This window comes from Amblyraja radiata, unplaced genomic scaffold (genome assembly GCF_010909765.2).
Source record: "Amblyraja radiata isolate CabotCenter1 unplaced genomic scaffold, sAmbRad1.1.pri S145, whole genome shotgun sequence".
NCBI lineage: Eukaryota > Metazoa > Chordata > Chondrichthyes > Rajiformes > Rajidae > Amblyraja > Amblyraja radiata.
Genome location: NW_022630131.1, coordinates 149,232 through 171,757, shown reverse-complemented (window position 1 = coordinate 171,757; position 22,526 = coordinate 149,232). Strand labels below are relative to the sequence as shown.

The 22,526-nt window shown below is 44.4% G+C and overlaps 1 non-coding gene across 1 annotated transcript; it reads left to right on the top strand.

Annotated features, from left to right (window-relative positions):
• Positions 1-4,305: 4,305 nt before the first annotated feature.
• LOC116969285 lies at positions 4,306-4,491 on the top strand. The gene has a single exon (XR_004410714.1). It is a non-coding gene; the product is annotated as a U2 spliceosomal RNA (small nuclear RNA).
• The last annotated feature ends 18,035 nt before the right edge of the window (positions 4,492-22,526 follow it).

Sequence of the window (22,526 nt, the reverse complement as noted above, 5' to 3'; positions counted from 1 at the left end):
AGACATTCTTGCCATAGAGGGAGTACAGAGAAGGTTCACCAGACTGATTCCTGGGATGTCAGGACTTTCATATAAAGAAAGACTGGATAGACTCGGCTTGTACTCGCTATAATTTAGAAGATTGAGGTCTTATAGAAACTTGCTAAATTCTTAAGGGATTGGACAGGCTAGATGCAGGAAGATTGTTCCCGATTGTTGGGGAAGTCCAGAACAAGGGGTCACAGTTTAAACATAAGGGGGAAATCTTTTAGGACCGAGATGAGAAAAACATTTTTCACACAGAGAGTGGTGAATCTCTGGAATTCTCTGCCACAGAAAGTAGTTGAGGCCAGTTCATTGGCTATATTTAAGAGGGAGTTAGATGTGGCCCTTGTGGCTAAATGGATCAGGGGGTATGGAGGTAAGGCAGGTACAGGATACTGAGTTGGATGATCAGCCATGATCATATTGAATGGTGGTGCAGGCTCGAAGGGCCGAATGGCTTACTCCTGCACCTATTTACTATATTTCTATGTTTCTATTCTCATTGTTATTCACCTGACGGAGAAAAGGATAGAAAATCAGATGCTAATATCACAAGATGTCCAATAACACTTCTGACTCTGATTGTTGTTAATGTTTCATAAATGAACTATTTTTGTAAATGTAACATTTTTTTCCTGAATATGATTGAAATGAGCAGCACAGCTGGTAAAGCTGCTGCTTCACAGAACCAGAAATCCAGGTTCATTCCTGACCTCGGGTGTTGTCTGTGTGGAATTTGCTTGTTCTCTCTTTGACAGAATGAGTTTCCACCGGTTGTCCTCCGGTTTCCTTCCACATCCCAAAGACATGTGAGTTTTGAAGGTTATTTGGTTTCTGTAAATTGTCCCTAGTTTGTAGGGAGTGGATGAAAAATTGGGATAATATGGAACAATAGGTGCAGGAGTAGAGGCCATTCGGCCTTTCGAGCCAGCACCGCCATTCAATGTGATCATGGCTGATCATCCACAATCAGTACCCTGTTCCTAACTTCTCCCCATATCCCCTGACTCCGCTATCTTTAAGAGCCCTATCTAGCCCTCTCTTGAAAGTATCCAGAGAACCGGCCCCCACCGCCCTCTGAGGCAGAGAATTCCATAGACTCACAACTCTCTGTGTTAAAAAGTGTTTCCTCATCTCTGTTCTAAATGGCTTACCTCTTATTCTTAAACTGTGGCCCCTGGTTCTGGACTCCCTCCTAAATGCGGAACATGTTTCCTTAACCCTTAATCTTATGTTTCAATAAGATCCCCTCTCATTGAACAGATGATCGATTGTTGACGCCGTGTGCTATAGGGCCTGTTTCTATGCTGTATCTTTAAACAAAATCATTCCCAGTTTTTATTACCAATTATAATCTGTTTTACCAGAGCTGTATTGAAATCATTGAACGCAGAAAATTATTGAAGGTAATAATCAGATGTCCACAGTGCATTTTATGTTTAATTTAATGTGGCTCACAAATAAGTTGATTGTATTAAATTTAGCCCTTTAGTAGTCGAAATTTAGCACAATATCTTTCTTCAATTATGACTGTACCTAATCCCAGCTCACTGTCTCGATATTCAGAGTTCAATTAACTTGGCAGATGAACTTTAAATATTCCCACTGATATATATTCCCTATGACGCTGGAAATGTAATTTTATTTCGGAATCACGTGTGAGTGACTACGTGAAGAACCCCGTCAGGACGCATGCGTGCTTATCGTCTCACGTATTGCACAAGTCAGACACGGGAGAGAACGTCTCCCTTTAGCGGCAAAATCGAAAACCCGCCAACAGCAGGTAAAGGGGCTCTGCAATTTTTCCACTTACCTTGCAGGTAGGAAAATGCAGAGTGTCCAGAAGAAGCTGCGGGAAAGCTGGAGGGGGAGAACCGCGGAGTTGCGGGCAGCCAGCAGCAACAGCAGCAGCCGACGGCACGGGAATCTCCCGTAGTGGAAACAGCTGTGCCCGACTTCGCTCCCGCACCGGCAAAATCCACTTCTTGGCCGGGCGGGAAGCAAAGCGAAAGACGTCCCGAATGTCAGACTCAGGCGAGTCTGGCTTGGAGCAGTCGCTAGCGGCCAGTGCTGTGAACACCGGGGCCGATTGAAGCGGCTGCAGGACAGGGAACAACCGCGAGGGACCAGTGCTGTGAGTACCGGGGTTGGTCCGAGCGGTTGGAGTTTAACGAGCAGCCGGGAGCGGCCAGTGCCCGAGAGCATTGGAGCCGGTTTGACCGGCTGCAGAACAACCGCGAGCGACCAGTGCCGTGAGCACCGGGGTCGGTCCCAGTGGTTCGAACCTAACAAGCAGCCGGGAGCGGCCAGTGCTGAGGGCATAGGAGCCGGTTTGACCGGCTGCAGAACGACCAGGGCCGGATTTAGATTTGATGAGGCCAAGCTATTTGAGATAATGGGGCCCTTTATATGTCCAGATGTCCCATGTCGGCGACAAATTGTCGCTGTTTTTGTGTTTAATATACTATGTAATTTGGACCTAATAGATATCTGAAGCCATTTGCTTGGCCGGCTGCAGAACAACCGCGAGGGACCAGTGCCGTGAGCACCGGGGTCGGTCCGAGCGGTTGGAGTTTAACGGGCATTGGAGCAGGTTTGACCGGCTGCAGAATAACAGCGAGCGACCAGTGCCCGTGAGCACCGGGGTCGGCGGTTGCTCAAGGAGATCCTCCGTGGCAGACTCCGGGAGATGGAGGCTGCCACAGTGGGCAACTAGTAAGCCCCACAGCGGTACCCCTCGGGGGCTGCACAGTGTATCTTCCTCATCAGAGGAGAACACGGAGGATCAGTAATATGCTGACCCTGAACGGGCCGCAGAACTACACACCCCCAGTAAGATCCTCCGTGGTAGACTCCGGGAGATGGAGGCTGCCACAGTGGGCAACCAATAAGCCCCACAGCGGTACCCCTCGAGGGCTGCACAGTGTCTCTTCCTCATCAGAGGAGAACACGGAGGATCAGTTCTGGGCAGACACTGAAAGGGCCGCAGAACTACACACCCCCAGTACGCCTGGTGTGAAAGGAAACATGTTGGAACCCCCTGAGGGACACTCAGGCCAACGGAGTGCGGGAGGCTCAGTGCCGTGAGCACTGCACCGCGCTGGAATTGCAGTTGCAGCGCCGCAGGGAAGTACCGACGGCACAGTGGTCGTGAACACTGCACCGCGTTGGCACTGCAGGACCTACACCTGGGAGAACATACCGCGTTGGTGGGATGCAGGTCCGAGAAGAAATCCTCTATTGGGTAAGTCCCATGGCAGCGTCTTATACAGGGCTGTAGCTCACTTCTATTATTCCAGGGGAGTGCTTGAGGGAAGGACAGATTCAGGAGATGGAAGCAGCACCTTCTATAGGGCTATATCATGCTTTCTCCCTCCCCAGTAGACTCTTCTGTCAGAAGAGTGCTGGGGTCTAGTCTAGGACAAATCCTGGACAGGTAACAGATATAATTTCTGTAACTATGAGGTGATGCCATTTCTTAGTCACTAAGTCATAGGGTGCATTATTGGTCTTTTCCTGATAGAAATACAGGAATAATATGTTGTGATTAAGGATTTAGCAGCCCAAACTTGATGGCATAATTCCATCCTCATCTGGCAGTCACAAGGGAATGTCTGTTTTATGTTTCAGGGGAAATCAACAGGGATAAGTTAAAGCTAACTGGGAAAGATCTATTAACCAGATTAGAAGCTAGCATAGACTACATGTCTTGCTATCAACTGGTGGGGCAAACATTAGCTGACACCATAGCTGTCACTGGCCACCGAGGATTGTAAATCCCTGAATGTACTAACCATTTATTTATGCTTCTGAAACATCCAACTGGGATTGACGCGGGCCTGCATAAACCCGAAACCTCCAAGCAAAATCCTTTATTTGGAGGTGACCCATTTAGAAGGTCAAGGAGTTGGACGATGAAGCCAAACTGGAGCTCACCTAGACGTCCAAACATCATCCTCTAAGGTATCGCCCTATGCTGGAAGATATGTACACCCACAACACACGGCCTCGGGGATCCAGAAGGAAACGGCAAACCCACTGGTAACTAAGGAGGTCTGGTTCTTTACTAAATTGAAGGAAGGAAGGAGGTTGGTGCGAGAAAGACATCGGATAAATAAGTTTGACTCTCATATCTTAAACAGTAGCCAGGGATACACAATTATGGATGTTGCACAATAGTATTTGTTGATTGTACAACATGATATGGAACACCTGATGCCGACCTATTCGCATTCCAGACTTAATCACCAATTACCAAATATGTTTCATTGGGGAACATAGATCAGGTCTCGCCCTTTTGGCTAAGATCAAGTATAATATCTGTTCTTAGCAGTTTAATATCTGACATGTCCCTTATCTAGGGACCATATATAAATATTAATACAATATACACATTTTAACAACGGGAACCTTTGTTATTGTTAAGTAGTTGCTTTCTAAGGTTACTATATGGCAAGCATTGACTCAAAGGATGCTTACTATTCAGTACCCATAACAGGTGACCACGGACGTTAATTTGATGTAATTGGATGGCCCAGCTCTAACAGGGCTGAACAAACGAACAGCCACTAAACAATTATTTGGAAACTAGGATTGATTATCGATCCAATTAAATCAAAAAATTAAAGCCTTCAACTTCTCATATAAGGTATTTTAATTTATTGAGTTGTAATTGTTTCTGACAAATGACTAACTCTGTTTTTTCTTGTCTCAAAACTCTAAACAGAGCATGCAGCAGCAGCAGCAATAAATGTCCTGTGCAAAAGACTCAAGTATCCCGTCGTCTCCTTAGCACATTAGTACTGAGGCCAGGCCGGTTACATATACAGTAGTACAGTGTTTATATAGCCAACAGTTATTTATTTATTGATGCTTTATAGTTTATTTGATGCTAGTGCCTAATGGTGATTTTAATTTGACTGTTTAGTGTCCTAGAAACCGATGACAATATCGAGTGTTGAATAATCCCAATTACTTATGGTGGTTGTAGGCTACTGTATGCGACAGTGAGTGTGGCGGTGTTTATAGGACGGGTGTGGAAGAGGCTAGGAGGGAATCATCACAGTATACCCACTACAAAAAAACTAGACTACACCACTGGGCATACGGAAATGCTGGAGCTTTCTTAGTGGGTATACGGCGTATACCTGCGTATCACGTAGACTACACCACTGCAAATGTGCCACTATTTCATCTTTCATAATTGACCAGCGTATTTCCCATCACCGATGTCAGGCGAACTGGTCTATAATTCCCTGTTTTCTCTCTCCCGCCTTTCTTAAAAAGTGGGATAACATTAGCTACACTTCAATCTACAGGAACTGATTCTGAGTCCATAGAACATTGGAAAATTACCACCAATGCATCCACAATTTCAAGAGCCACTTCTTTAAGTACCCTGGGATGCAGACCATCTGGCCCTGGGGATTTATCAGCCTTCAGTCCCATCAGTCTATCCAGCACCATCTCCTGCCTAATGTGGATTTCCTTCAGTTTCTCTGTCACCTCAGATCCTCTGGCCACTACTATATCAGGAAGATTGATTGTGTCCTACGTAGTGAAGACAGATCCAAAGTACCTGTTCAACTCATCTGCCATTTCCTTGTTCCCCATAATAAATTCACCCTTTTCGGTCTTCAAGGGTCCAACTTTGGTCTTAACTATTTTTTTCATCTTTACATACCTAAAGAAGCGTTTACAATCCTGCTTTATATTCTTGGCTAGCTTACCCTCGTACCTCGTCTTATCTCCATGTATTGTCTTTTTAGTTATCTTCTGTTGTTCTTTAAACATTACCAGATCCTCTTGCTTCCCGCTCATCATTGCTACTTTGTAATTCTTTGCTTTCATTTTTATACTGTCCCTGACGTCCCTTGTCAGCCATGGTCGCCCCTTTCTCCCCTTGGAATCTTTTGTCCTCCTAGGATTGAACTGATCCTGCACGTTCCGTATTATTCCTAGAAATACCTGCCATTGTTGTTCCACTGTCATCCCTGCTAGTGTATCTTTCCAGTCAACTTTGGCCAGCTCCTCCCAGTCAGTTGATCTAGTGTCCAAATATACACACAGATGCAGCATAGAGTCATAGAGCTGTACAGCATGGAAATAGGCCCATTGGCCCAATGCATACATTAGGTATGTTGTTGGTTCTTGGTTTCTTGGTCCTCCAAAATATTCCAACTGGAATTTAAACTGGAGGTGGTGAAGGGAGGGATTAAGCCAGAAAGGGCTATTGGGGAAAAAGTGCTACTTTAAATTTAGTTGCATCTGGTTGGGTAACTATAGTTTGGTGGAGATTATTCCATGCTTTAATTGTGCATGGGAAGAACGAATTGCTGTACACATCTGTCTTTGTAGCTGGGATCACAAATTGGATCGAATGCCATCGTCTGCCCTTAATGGTTTGGGTTCGGTGTAGGTCTTGTAATCTATGTCTAGCTGACCATTTAACATTTTGTAAAAACAGGTCAAACGGTGAGCTTCACGTCTGTCTTGGAGAGGGTTCCACCCCAGAGAATTCAGAAGTTTGGTGCCACTCGCTTCTCTCTCATAGGTGTTAGTAACAAATCAAGCTGCCTGTCTTTGGACACGTTCGATGGAAGGAATGTTTTTATTTGTGTGCGGGTCCCATGCTGCATGTTACACAACTTACCATCAGGGCGCTGCAATTCTGCCTCTGGCCGTGTGCGCGATTTTACCGCATTTGAGGGGGGGGGGGCAGTTTAAAACAGGGTTTTTTTCCCGACCTGGTCCTGAATTATATTTTGTTGTAGTGCACGATTTTGCTAAAGAATCGTTCCTACCGCCGTTCTGTGTGTTTTTTAAAATAATGTACCCGACAAGTTAATCGCTGGAGTGATTTTAAAAGCAGCTCTGAAGCCGTCAATGCAGAAAACTGGGACGCATTTTATACAGGACCCGGTACAAGAAAGTAGTTTATTTTTAATGTATAAAAGTGTTGCTTAAGATGTATTTAATTCACATTTTAAGTTGCGAAACGGTGATCTTTCCCCCCGAACAACCGGCAGTGTATTTGCTGCAGATATGGGGGACTAAAATCACCGCATCTGAACGTTCTAAATGGTCCCGTTCCAGTAAATCCCATTCGCAAGCTGATTTAAATGGCCATTAATCTACAGGTATTAAACATTAAATTCCTTCCATTTGGCCTATAAACCCATGAAGTGAGATTTAAAAATTATGTTATATTCTGAATTATTGTGTGAATGTTATTTGGACACTTAGGTTATTTAAAAATATTAATCTATTCTTAAGAAATGGATAGATGTTTAGATCTAGTAATTGAAGTTTGGAATTAGCTACAAATGGGTAACTAACTAATTATATGCTTTAATTTCAGGTCATCCAAGTAAGATTGTTTTATATTTGTTTCAGAATGCTTCAATCTATGATAACTGAAAATTTCATTCAGTTCTCTTAATTTTTAAGAAAGTTATGGGCTTTTGACTGTCCACGATCACAGCTTTTTTGTTATGTCCATAGAAAATCAATAGGGAACAAGATGCTAATTTCCGAGTATGAAAATGGACATAACGTTTTTAATACTTGAGATATGAAAGTGAATTAGGTGTCAAATTAAACTTCTTTTTACGCTTTATCTGATGGGATAAATTGCAGACTTGATTTTTTTAATCTCAAAATGTTGTAACATTGCTACATAAATGCTTACCAAGTTGTCTATCTGAGCCAGTCCCAACTGCCTGCACCTAACCCATGTCCCTCCATGCATCTCCTATCCATAATATTGTGGATAAACTTGCTGTTTTGATGAAAAAGCAAAAAGACTGAGAACTACGGGAAATGTGATTAATTCAGAAATATTGATAAAGATATCTGCGTCTTTGTGCACTGATCACTGAAAGCAGACATGTGATGCAACATGCAGTAAGTAGGCAAGTGATATTTGTTGCTCTTCTCTTCTGGAGTTTTTGAGTACAGTAACAAGATGTCTTGTTGCCATATTACAGGATATTCCTGAGGCCACCACTTGTGTGCTGTTTTGTTCTCCTTACCCGAGAAAGGGTTTTCCTGCCACAGAAGGAATTCAGCCAAAGCTCACCAGACTGATTCTTGGAATGGCAGGGCTAACGTGTGAGGAGAGGAGGAGCCACTGGGCCAGTAGTCACTGGAGTTTGGAAGACATGAACGGGACCTCACTAAATCAAACAAAATTCAGGCAGAGTGAGACAAACTCCATATGTAAGAATGTTTTTGGCGACTAGAGGATTTAGAACAAGGAGTCGCAGATTTAAGACCTGAAGGGCTGAGGTGTAGATAAATGTCTTCATTCGGAATATAGTGATCCTTTAAAATTCACCCCACGGAAAAAGTGGTAGATGACAAGTGACTGAATCCAGTTAAGTAGGGGATAGTTTTTTTTTACACAAATGTCATAAATGATTATAGGGAGAGAATTGTAACATGGGGTTGACAGAGAAGGTTGTGTTGAATGACGGAACAGGCTCAAAGTGCCAAATAATCCACTCCTGCTCCTCTTTTGCATGTTTCAATAAGTAAGTAAGTAAGTTTATTGGCCAGGTATTCACATACAAGGAATGTGCCTTGATGCTCTGCCCACAAGTAACAACATGACATCCAGTGGCAGTTACGAATGACTCAGAAAACACGAAACATTAATAATAATAAAACATTCATGATCAAACATAATTGATCAAGCATGTGAACCAACAAAATACCAGATCAAAGGGAGGCTACAGATGTTTGGCTGTTGAGTAGAGCAACTACTCCAGGATAAAAACTGCTTTGACAGTCCGGAGTCGCTTTCCGGAGGGTAGTGATTCAAAGAGTTTGTGGCCAGGGTGAGAGGGGTCAGAGATGATCTTACCCGCTCGCTTCCTGGCACTTGCAGAGTACAGTTCATCAATGGAGGGAAGGTTGCAGCCAATAACCTTCTCTGCTGATCGGACGATTCGCTGCAGCCTCCAGGTGTTGTGCTTGGTGGCTGAGCCAAACCGGACCATGATGGGGAAGGTGAGAACAGATTCTACGATGGCCGTGTAGAATTGGACCATCATTGCCTGTGGAAGATTGTGTTTCCTCAGCTGCTGCAGGAAGTACATCCTCTATTGTGTCTTTTTGACTGTGGAGTCGATGGTAGCCCCCCACTTAAGGTCGTTGGAGATGATGGTTACCAGGAACATAAAGGATTCCACAGATGAGACTGTGGTGTTGTTGATGGTGAGTGGGGTGAGGGGAGGGGGAGCTCTCGTAAAGTCTACAATCAATTCCACTGTTTTAAGAGCATTGAGCTCCAGGTTGTTGCTACGGCACCAGGACGCCAGCTGTGACACATCGTGGCTGTAGGCCGATCCCTCCCCATCCTGGATCAGTCCAATCAGGGTTGTGTTGTCCGCAAACTTGAGAAGCTTGACTGACAGAGGTGTCTGTGGAGGTGAAGTCGTTGGTGTAGAGAGCGTAGAGGAGAGGAGAGAGTACACAGCCTTGCGGTGCTCCTATGCTGAGTGTTTACGGGTACCAGATGTACTTTCCCAGCCAAAGTAAGTCAAAGGGGCACTGGTGGGTGAAGGGTTGTAAACTAAGACCCTTGGACAGGTGAGTAGCCAAGACAGGTTTAGAGGGGACAATGGACACAAGTGTGTGACCCTTCGGTACCTTCTCAAGATGGCGTCTTGAACGGCGGGACCCTAACAAGATGGCCGCCGGCATCCGACCAATCAATGACGCCGACCTCACCAAGATGGCCGCCATCAAACACGCACAAAGATGGCCGCCGGCATCCGACCAATCAGCGGCGCCGACCTCACCTGCCCTCACCAAGATGGCCGCCGGCAACCGACCAATCAGCGGCGCTGACCTCACCTGCCCTCACCAAGATGGCCGCACCGGACCCAGTCTCCCCATCGACCGCATGAACATGGCGGCGAAGAAGCGGCAGTTGGTGACGTCGCTGCAGACAGACCGAGCTGAGGTAAATAATGTAAATGAGCGGGATGTGTGGGGTCAACATGGGGTCAATATGGGGTCAATAATGTTATAAACACACAGGGGAACAAAATAAACCTGGTCTGGGGTAAAACTGGGGTAAGTTAGTAAGTTTATTGCCAAGTATTCACATACAAACAATTTGCCTTCCTGCTCCTCCCACGTAACAACATGACATGTGGGCGGCGCGACTCACCCGTTGCAGCGGCCCCTACAGCCTGTCTGTCTTTTTTTTATTTTTTGTCTAGTTAAATACAATACATACAATACAATACAATACAATTCAATTTATTGTCATTTGGACCCCTTGAGGTCCAAACGAAATGACGTTTCTGCAGCCATACATTACAAACAAATAGACCCAAGACACAACATGATTTACATAAACATCCATCACATCGCTGTGATGGAAGGCCAAAAAAACTTATCTCTCCACTGCACTCTCCCCCCCATGTCAGAGTCAAAGTCAAAGCCCCCGGCGGGCGATGGCGAATTGTCCCGCGGCCATTAAAGCCACGCCGGGTGATGCAAGGTCGCACACCGGGTTCTTGATGTTAGAGCCCCCGGCGTGAGCTCGCAAATTCCCGCGGCCATTCCAAGCCGCGCGGGGCGATGGTGTAAGGCCCCGCTCCAGGAGCTCTTCAACCCCGCAGCTCGGGCGGGAGAAGTCGCCGTTGCAGGAGCCCTGAAAAGCGGTCTCCCTCCAGGGACCCGCGGGCTCCCGGTGCCGCCGTCCGCCAGACCCGCAGTTACAGCCTCCGGATCTCCGGAGGTCGGGCCGCAGCAGCGTCCACCACAGCTCCACCCGCTCTGGACTCGGCCAGCTCCGCGACGGTGAGGTGAGTAGTCGGCACCAGAGCTCCCGGTCTTCCTGTTGGAGGCCGCTCCTCGTTGCAGCCCCAACGACAACGGAGACCCGACAAAGAAAAGGTCGGGTCTCTCGTGCAGGGAGAGATTTAAAAGTTACCCCCCCCCACACCACCCCCACCCCCCCACACACATACCCCAACAAAAAATAACGAAAACTACATAAAAACATAGACATAAAATAATAAAAACGCAGACGGGCTGCAGAGGCCGCTGCTGACGAGAGTCGCGCCGCCTACCGAATGTAGTGTTTGGTGTTTTTTAATACTGGTTTTAAATGTGTATATGTGGAGGGGGCGGGGGGGGGGGGGGGGAAACTGTTTAAATATCTTCCCTGTCCGGGAGACCCGACCTTTTCCCTGTCGGGTCTCCGTTGCCGTTGGGGCCTAGCACCGTGGAGCGGCCTCCAACCTGAACGACCGGGGGGCTCGGGAGACTGCGGAGCTGCGGACTACTCACCATCGTGGGGCTGGCCGGCCTCGGTGCGTGGGGAGCGGTGGTGACTCGCTGCTGCTGCGACTCGACTCCTGGGGCTCGGAGGCTCCAGCAACGCAGCCGCAGGTCCGGTGGACTGGGACATCGGGAGCTCACGGGTCCGGGGGGAGAGAGAGACCGCTTCCCGGAGCTCCCGCAACGCGACTTCTCCAGCCCGTGTCGCGGGGTTGGAACGACCCGGACCGGGACCGTACATCACCTGGCGCGGCTTCATGGCCGTGGGACTCACCATCGCCCGTGGGGGTTCCAACCTTGTACTTTCAGACCGGGAGCCGGGGCCGTAAATCGCCCCGCGCGGCCTAAAATGGCCGTGGGACTTATCATCACCCGCCTGGGGCTTGGACATCGGGAGAGACATGGCGAGCAGGGGAGAGAAAAGACTTTGCCTTCCATCACAGTGGGTTCACTGTGATGGATGTTTGTGTGAATTTAATTGTGTGTATGTCTGTAGGAAATTGTCTTTGTTTGTATGGCTGTGGAAACGAAATTTCGTTTGAGTCTCACTGAGGCTCAAATGACAATAAATTTGTATTGTATTGTATTGTACATACAGTGACAGCAAATAATGTTATAATACAGTATAATACAGTAAATAATGTTATAAACACACAGGGGAGCTAAATAAACCTTGTCTGGGGGTAAAATTGAAGTAAATAATGTTATAAACACACAGGACCGGAATAAACCCGGTCTGCGGGTAAAACTGAGGTAAATAATGTTATAAACACACAGGCAGCAGAATAAACCCGGTCTGTGGGAAAACGGAGGTAAATAATGTTATAAACAAACAGGGGAACAAAATACAAACAGCCCCATAGTCATCAGGATATTGACCTCAACTCAAACAAAACTTTGAACATTAACAGTTTATTTGCACTTTATCTGTTTTATTGATTCACGTGTATATATATATATATATTATATATACAATGGTATATGGACACACTGATCTGTTCTGTATTCATGCCGTCTATATTCTGTTGTGCTGAAGCAAAGCAAGAATTTCATTGTCCTATCTGGGACACATGGCAATAAACTTTTAGGAATCTTGAATAAACCACTGGGGTAAAACTGAGGTGTATAACGTTATAAACTCACAGGGGAGCGGAATAAACCCAGTCTGGGGTAAAACATCAGACCATCTAAAGCTTGGTGAGGACGTGACATTTACATCAGAAATAAGACAGGTCTCTTACAGGCCTGTCAACCAGCCTGGCACTGCCCCAGTCCCACTATCGCCGTTAACCCTACTCTCGCCAATATGGCAGTCAGTGGGGTTCAGTAAACGGGGGAACACAGAGGATCTGTCCTGACCCTTTAATTGGGCAGGTTCATGAGCCCTTAAATCCTGGGACCTCTGCGGCAGTTTCATTACATTTCCTATTAAAGCGACTGGAAGATTCCTTGCAGGTCTGTCCCCAGCCTGGAACTGCCCCAGTCCCACTATGGCCGTGACCCCCACTCTGCACACTGGCAGTCAGTGGGGTTCAGTAAAGGGAGGAACCCACAAGAACTGCCCTCACCCATTAATTAGTCTGGTTCAGGAGCAGGACGTCTGCGACAGTGTCATTCAAAAACACACTCACAAAATTATATTCATCATATTATTTTATATGATATCAATATATTTAATTATATATGATTGCAGTCATATTTACAAGTTATATATTTATATGTAAATATAGATATAATAATATATAGTTTAAATGGACTGCAACACGGAAATAAGCTGCCCATGGTGTAATGTGTGCATTGGCCACTAGATGTCGCTTATTTTCCCAATCTCATTTTCTAATAAGTTTAATTAATTAATGTGCAACATTTGTCAATGACGAGTTATGACTTCCTTCTCAATTATATTTCATCTAAATCTGTGGAAAATGTCATATAGTTTGGTGACTTGGGTCACAAAAATTGATTTCTATACACATTTTTGATGCTCGGCCCACAGACTATGGGTGGAATTCGCAGTGATAAAGTATGCGCTGAATTACTTTGTGATATTGAACTGATACTTGCCTGAGCTGAACATGCTTGTCGTATTAATGGGATGACGACCCCTCACACCAGGTCATTGGGACACGGACCGCATTCCTCATACCATGTTGATGCTACCAACACTTCCTACCGTAACCAGCGCTCACTACCCCACTCATCATCTCGACAATCTCAAATATTATTGGAAAGTGTTCTAACTGTGGCGGCTCGCACCCTGCAGACCGCAAATTTTGCTTTGCTCTAGGAAAAAATATGCCATTTTTGCAAACGAAGAAATAAGTTCTCAAAATGTTGCCGTACTTGTGGAATCCGATCACGCCCAAGGCAGTCTGTACACTGGTTAAAACATGAAGCTGCTCATAGCAAGAACCCAGAACTAGCAGCGCCACCTCCAGCTCTACTCCCTGAGCATGAAAATAGCAGCCATAACATAAACTCCTTGGTTGCTTCCACTAACAAGCAACTCAACCCTGAAGTTTCACTTCATGTCAACAACACCATTACTGTTGCAAAGATCGATACTGGAGCCAAATGCAACGTTATGTCATTATCCAAATTTAAACTGATCAGAAATGCCGAATGTATTGTAAGCACTTTGACTACTTTGTTATCCTACAATAGACAATAGAAAATAGGCGTAGGAGTAGGCCATTGGGCCCTTCAAGCTAGCACCGCCATTCAATGTGATCATTGCTGATCATTCCCAATCAGTAACCCGTTCCTGCCTTCTCCCCATATCCACTGACTCCACCATCTTTAAGAGTCCTATCTAGCTCTCTCTAGAAAGCATCCAGAGAACCTGCCTCCACCGCCCTCTGAGGCAGAGAATTCCACAGACTCACAACTCTCTGTGAGAACAAGTATTTCATCGTCTCCATTATAAATGGTTTACTAATTATTCTTAAACGGTGGCCCCTGGTTCTGGACTCCCCCAACATCGGTGCAGCGGCAGATTTTTCTTATGTTTTGAGAAACAAATTCTCTAGCCACTATTTGGATGAGAATGGATAAGGGGAATATCTTCTATACGCATGTAAGCTTCCTCAGAGACATTCAGAGGTTCTTCACTCATCAAACTTCAACACACAGTCTTTTGTTGAATAAATGCTTTATTTTTAATGGTAAACAGCAAGATACATCCACATTTCTTCCGACTCATTATTGCAAACTTCCTTGAATTCCAACTTGCAACTTTAAACATTATAAAACTCCCCGTGTCTCCGTAACATTGACATGGTCGAAGGATTGACATTCTCCATCGTCTCTCCAAATTAATCTAAAAACTAAACTTCGGCGCAAGCATCTAAACTCCAAACATGCCCATAAACACGTCATAAACCCACCCACAATGTAACGGGTAGTCTAAACTTTAAAGGGACATGCCACCTCCAGTGACATGCAAAACAGGCCAAATGGCCACTTCACACCGGCCCCTATTTGTTCCGAGTATCTAACGAGGAAATTACTAATAAACATTAAAAAAAAGTGGCCATAAAGGCTATACATATATCAAAAGCAAAAGATCAGGGAATTAAACCCTGTGGCTCCTTGTGGGGAAATTGAACGCTGATCTAACGCGTGACAGGCAGGGGTACAAAACACGATACTAACGAGGAAAAAATAACGTGCAAACGTTGCTCTTCATCGAATCTTCCATCTTCACCTTCACCTTCTAGAAGCAAGCACAACTTGGTTATTGGTCTTATTACAACATTGATTTTTGTTTTAAGACGTATCATACGCACCAAGCCCCGAACATCAGGCATGACTGAACACCAGACTGATTCCTGGGATGTCAGGACATTCATATGAAGAAAGACTGGATGGACTCGGCTTGTACTCGCTAGAATTTAGAAGTTTGAGGGGGGATCTTGTAGAAACTTACAAAATTCTTAAGGGTTTTGACAGGCTAGATGCAGGAAGATTGTTCCCGATGTTGGGGAATCCAGAACAAGGGGTCACAGTTTAAGGATAAGGGGGAAATCATTTAGGACCGAGATGAGCAAAATGTATTTCACACAGAGAGTGGTGAATCTGTGGAATTCTCTGCCGCATAAGGTAGTTGAGGCCAGTTCATTGGCTATATTTAAGAGGGAGTTAGATGTGGTCCATGTGGCTAAAGGGATCAGCGGGTATGGAGAGAAGGCAGGTACAGGATACTGAGTTGGATGATCAACCATGATCATATTGAATGGTGGTGCAGGCTCGAAGGGCCGAATAGCCTACTCCTGTACCTATTTTCTATGTTTCTATGATTTCTAGTATTCTTCCCATCAACCAAGAACCTCGTGATGCTGTAAGGTCAGCCTCGATAGCCCAATATTTTTTACCAAGTTGGGATAACATATAATTTCTTCCTCCATGTCCAACTTGTACATGAATATGTCGTAATAATAATACCGTTATGTAAAAGTACTTTGAGAGAATAATAGGACGTTTAGTGTTTTCGGGCATTGCCAATTTGTTTAGTTGACCACCCATCCGCAGAAGACCATCCTGCCAGACTTGGTCAAGCTTGTACAATTGACTGTTTCTTTTTACCCCCTGTCCTCCAGCTTCCAATGTTAATATTTCTTCTTTGTATTTCTGTCTTTGACAGAAAGAGCTGATGGCATTTTCCGCTTTGAGGAGATCAACAAGACGTAAACCATGTACGCCATATGAAGCTACAAAAACTTCCATCTGGCCTTCAATCTCTCCTTTCCGTTTATCAGGATTCTCTCCCAGGATACTCTCTGTAATGTGTCTCCTTTCCAGAGCCACCAACAATAATCTTGTTTTTATTTTAAGAAACCAGGCTACTGAAGTTATCAATTTATTCCACAATGAAAAGTGGGGAATTAAATTGTTCACGTGTCATATGAGTCTTTAGCAATCACATTCACAGAAATATTTTGTTTAATTTCTGGATCATTTACAGAGATTTCAAATCCAAGTTCAAGCTTTGGCCATTCTCTGCGTGGTTCACAAAGAAACTTGGGCCCATTGATACATCTCCTGTTATTTAGAAAGTAATTTGCTGTTAGTCCACTAGAGGCTTCGTCCACAGGATTTTCTTTTGTGCTAACATATCTCCATCTCCAATCAACAAGAGCTTGCTGCACATCCCCTTCAGGCCACAATCAGAATTGCAGGTAATCAATATGTTTACCAGCGACTTCACTTGATGAAACATTGATCTGATGTCAGCCATTAACGCAATCCGTTCTTGCCTAAATTTGATGAGAACCCCAATGAGTGAGTTGGTAATGTCTGGACCTTGTCGTAGTTCACTGTTAAGCGATGTACCTTTAAAGACTGCAGCGCATTCAAATACCACCCTCAATGTCCCTTTATTTGAGTGATGCACCCCATGGTGTGGAATATACCAGAGCTCTCCATCACCTCTATATAATTGATTCGTTGGTACCATTTTGGCATAATCATTATCAATCATATCCTGTGAGAAGGATGTATATTCCTCTTGATATTTCGTGTTCTTAACAAACTTACGTTTCAAATTCTGGATATGCTGTTCTGCAATATGACGATTATTCGGTAAACTAATACTTTCTTGTTTGAAAGGTAAGTCCAAACAATAAGTCAATTGATCATCTTAACTGAATAGTTCATAATATCCAAGAATTTTAGTTCTTCTCTGGATATTTCTTCAGATTCTTTGCTGGTACTTTCATTGAAATCATGATTATATTGCTTCATTAACAGCTTTTTCCAATTTACATGTAGATATTTGGTTAACAGCAACAGCACGACAGTTCATCTGGCTACTGTTTCCCTTATTCTTGCTCAAGGAGCCATAGATAACCCATTCTAGTAGGGTCTTCACAGCATACGATCCATCCCCTTGGCTCCTAACAATCTGTACAGGTTCTAATGCTCTCAGAGCATTCGTTCCAATAAGCAAGTCAATATCAGAATTTATCTTTGATATTTTGACATCCTTCAGGTAAGGCCATTGCTTTAAGTCTTCACATCTGGGTACATTCTGATGACCAACAGGCATAGTTCCGTGTGTAAAAACTTCTGAAATTGGAATAAAATGATCTTGATCCAAACTGGATATCTCCATAGTTGTAATGTAATGACTAGGTCACTCTTTCTCTTTATTCATGTAGGCATTTGAATTTTAACATTCTCTCCAGTAATGTCCAGCCTTCTCATCAAATTCTCTGTACAAAAAGTAGCTGAACTTCCATGGTCCAGAAACGCATATGTTTGCAACACTACATTTGTTTCCCTATTTCTCACTTGTACTGGTAAGATAGAGAAAATGCAAGCTTCAATCCCGGCCCCAGTGTGAGCAGTTACTTGAGGCGAGGTGACAGCATTAATAGCAGCTGACTCCCCCTGCTCTGTATGGTCCGGCTTTTTCTTTACAGGGTGAAGAACATCAGGATGATTCTGCTTGCAGTTGACACAAATTATTGGGCACTTACAGTTTTTTATCACATGCCCCTTCTTTAGACATACATAGCATATTCCACTCCTTTTTAAAAAGTACATATTTTCTTCATATTTATTATCTTTAAATTTACGACACCATTTATGGTGTGGCCCACTTCATCACAAAACGGACAAAATCCCTTATTAATAGTTGGTGCATCCTTTATTGCATTTCTTAGGCCCTGTTCTTTGTTTAGTTTCGGTAAAAGTAGAACGTGTATAAGTTGCAAGTGGTCTGCGATCTTCAATAGTTCAGTGGTATGAGTCTAACATGTACCATACTTCTCTTTCTAAAAAATCCACCAGGTCTGGTAGCCTGGCTACTTGTTTGCTCTTATCTCGTATTTCACCTGCCCTATCTCTCCACTTGTCTCTCATTCTTCTGGGCAACTTGTTAATCATCGAGCTGCACCATTCTCTCAGAAATATTGCATAATCACTCAATTTTTCCCCATCCTCTGGTTTGATTTCTTTCCAAGCATGGGCCTTCTCCATGTATGCGTTCGGAATCCTCTGTTCATCACCAAAACGTTTTTCAAGTAATCTTCACGCCTTTTTATATACCTGGCTGCCTGGCTCCATCTGACAACTTTCTACAAGCACCTTCAGACTTCCACGTGTACTTCACCAGAAATCATAAGTGCTCTTTTTCATCCTTAACTTTCGTCTATAACACCTCCTTTAGTGTCCCTACGAAAGTTTCATACTCCAAAGAATCTCCACCATACGTAGGAATTTCTACTGGTGGTAGAATGAGAGAGGTATTTTGTTGAGCTATAATCTCGTTGAATTCAGTTTGCCTATTCAACAGTGCCAATAAACCAACCTGATTCCCTTCTCTTGACTCCAACTGTTCATAAACAGGCCTTTGTGATTCAAACGGGCTTGCTCGAGCCTGTGCACCAGGCCTCACCACGGCTGGTTTGTCTCGAGCATCCACAGGCGTTGGTTTTGATCTAGCACTCATTTGCTGAGATGATGTTTTACCCATCGTATTCTGCCAATTGGTTTTCAAAGCCTAGAAATCCGGTGGACCTCGACTGTGGAATTGATCCAACTGCCAATTCATTTAGAGCTGTTTTTCTTCTTGGTCCAGAGCTCATCGTCCTCGACGATATAGAGCTGTATCTTGACCCCTCACTTTCCAGTATATCCTCGCTGGCTTTGGCCACCGCCATCTTTGTGGCTAATTCCAATTGTCCCTGCTGTCGCATCGTCTGTTCCTCTTGTCGTTTTATCTCTCGTTTCATCTCTTCTTGCTGTCGTGCCATCTTATGTGTTCTCTCTTCTAGCTGTAACACCATCTCTTCTTGACGTCGTGCCATCTTATGTGTTCTCTCTTCTAGCTGTAACGACATCTCTTCTTGCTGTCGTGCCATCTTATGTGTTCTCTCTTCTAGCTGTAACGCCATCTCTTCTTGACGTCGTGCCATCTTATGTGTTCTCTCTTCTAGCTGTAACGACATCTCTTCTTGCTGTCGTGCCATCTTATGTGTTCTCTCTTCTAGCTGTAACGCCATCTCTTCTTGACGTCGTGCCATCTTATGTGTTCTCTCTTCTAGCTGTAACGACATCTCTTCTTGACATCGCCTCATCTCTCGCACGATCTCATGTTTTTTCTTCATGGCATCCGCTTCTATTGAGAGCACAGCTATATCAGCTTTTGCTCCCAATTGACAGACGCCCACTAAACCCAACTGACTGAGCAACCAGATCTGCGGCCTGATCTTCGTGAAGATACATTCGAGATACCATCTCCTCGTCTAAATTCATCTTCCATTCTGGCACCTTGTTGCTTCGCACTTCCAGCTACAAAGCTCTTAACTTGTGACATCATTTCAGATAACCACTTCTCTGCCTTTTTCTTGAAACAATTGAATATCTTCTTCGTGTCTTCGTCCCACTGGGTATGTCTTCTGCGTTCTTCCCAAGACAGCACTGAACACAGCAGTACATTCTGTTTCTTGCCAACCTCCTGGTAGACGTTCCATAGTTGCTTCATATTAGATTTCACCTTGATCACGTTCTGTTCTGATTCCATTAGTTTTTTCTATATATCCATTAATCTGGTCACCTGCAACCATAATTCATTACTCTCTTTCTCGGTTTCCCTCAAACATGTGAAATATCTGTTTCTTCAAGTTGTCTGGGTCTTTCTTCACCACCACGTGGTTCTTCTGGCATCGCTCTGCCTTCATCTTCTTCTAAATTCATGATTTTAAAGAGGTTGTGGCAGATTACCAAGTTTTTAAATTAGTCGAACAAATCTCTACTAGTAGCTGTGGCTTTGTTTTTTAATCAGCAATTTCTTCCAAAACTAAAAACATACTGATAATGCAGAGAAGATCTCTCTAAGACCAGGTGCAAAACGTGGCTCTAATGCAATGGAATGCACTTATCAGGAGCGACTCAAACAATCCAAGGTCGGTCTACTTTCCCCAGACACGCTGGAGAAAACAACTTCTGAGCTCCGTTACAGAAGTATTTTAATTAAAACCGTGGTTTTAATTCAAAGAGTAATAATCGATTTGTACTCACAAATAGAGTGATACGTCTTCAGATACGTCTCGATGCTGTAGATAGACCCCTAGGCTCTTCGGACCGAGATCTAGTTCCTCCTGGAACCACTTTCGTCTGGCTCAAACCTCATCGAGAATTTTAGACAATCTTTTGTCCACTTCTCTGGGACTGTATTTCTTATTCAGTTCCATGACTGGAACCAGTCCTCTCTGGGTGTTCCTCTCCGAGGTCTTAGCCTGGCCGTCCTTCTCTGGCTGTCCCTCTCCGAGGTCTTGGCCTTCTTCGCTTCGATTCATTCTTCTGTCCCTCTCTCTGGGACTGGTATTTATTCCCCGCCGGAGGTATCCTTCTATTTAATGTAGCGGTAGATTATCATATCGTTCAGGTAATTAGCACCCTAGCCGCTATTTGGATGAGAATGGTTGAAGGGGGTGTCTTCTAAACACATGCAAGCCAACTCACAGAGACCTTCAGAGCTTCTTCTCAGACATTGCTTCAAAACACAGTCTTTTGATGAATAAAGGCTTTATTGTTGATGGAAAACAGTGAAATACATCCTTCTTCCGACTCGTTACTGTAATCTTCTTCGAACTACAGCTTATTATTTAGACATTAATAAACTCCTCGTGTCTCTGTAACACTGGCAAGATCTCCTTTAGATCTCCCATGGACGCGGCATGCCCCGCATGATCTTACACATTCTTACATGTTCTTACATGTGGATCTTACATGTTCTTACATGATCTTACATGGGGAAGGGTTAACGTTCCCCATGGTCTCCAAACTAATCTAAAAACTAAACTTCTGCGCAAGCAGCTAAGCTCCGAACACTCCCAAAACACGTCGTAAATCCCACCCACAATAGAACAAGCAGTCTAAAATGGAAACATAGAAACATAGAAACATAGAAAATAGATGCAGGATTAGGCCATTCGCCCCTCCGAGCCTGCACCGCCATTCATTATGATCGTGGCTGATCATCCAACTCAATATCCCGTACCTGCCTTCTCTCCATACCCCCTGATTCCTTTAGCCACAAGGGCCACATCTAACTCCCTCTTAAATATAGTTAATGAACTGGCCTCAACTACCTTCTGTGACAGAGAATTCCAGAGATTCACCACTCTCTGTGTGAAAAATGTTTTTCTCATCTCGGTCCTAAAAATTTCCCCCTTATCCTTAAACTGTGACCCCATGTTCTAGACTTCCCCATCATCGGGAATAATCTTCCTGCATCCAGCCTGTCCAACCCCTTAAGAATTTTGTAAGTTTCTATAAGATCCTACCTCAATCTTCTAAATTCTAGCGATTACAAGCCGAGTCTATCCAGTCTTTCTTCATATGAAAGTCCTTTCAGAAATACCCCACAGTTTGTGACCACTTCAGCACTACTCCACAGTGTTCCACTACATCCGTACAACTCCACAGTGTGTAACTCCATCAGTTGTACCCCACTGTATGTTACTCTATCAGAACCTCCCCACAATGTGTCACCATCAGAACTACCTGACAGGTTATCATTCCAGCAGTATTATCCCACAATATGTCACTCCATCACTACTACCCCCAAAGTGTGTCCCTCCATCAGAGCTACTCCAGAATATGTCATACATCAGTATTACCTCACAGTGTGTCACTCCATCAGGAGTACCCTACAGAGTGTCACTCCATCATTGCTGCCACACATTTGGTCAGTTCATCAGTACTACCTCGCAGTGTATCACTCCATCTGTACTGGTCCACAATATGTCACTCCATCACTACTACCCCCAAAGTGTGTCCATCCATCAGAGCTACTCCAGAATATGTCATACATCAGTACTACCCCACAATGTGTCACTCCATCAATACTACTCCACATTGTGTTGCTCCATCAGCACTTCACCAAACTATGCCACTCCATCAGGACAACCACATAGCGTGGTGTCCTGGGCCTCCTCCATTGACAGAGTGAGGCCCAGTGCGAATTGGAGGAACAGGTCCTCATATTTCGCTTGGGTAGCTAACACACCAGCAGTATGAACATTGACTTCTCTAACTTCAAGTAGCCCTTGCTTTCCATCTTTCTTCATCCTCTTCCCCTTCCCAGTTCTCCCACCAGTCTTACTGTCTCCGACTACATTGTATCTCTGTTCCACCCACTCATGTGACATTAGTCTGAAGAAGGATCTCGCCCCGAAACGTCACCCATTCGT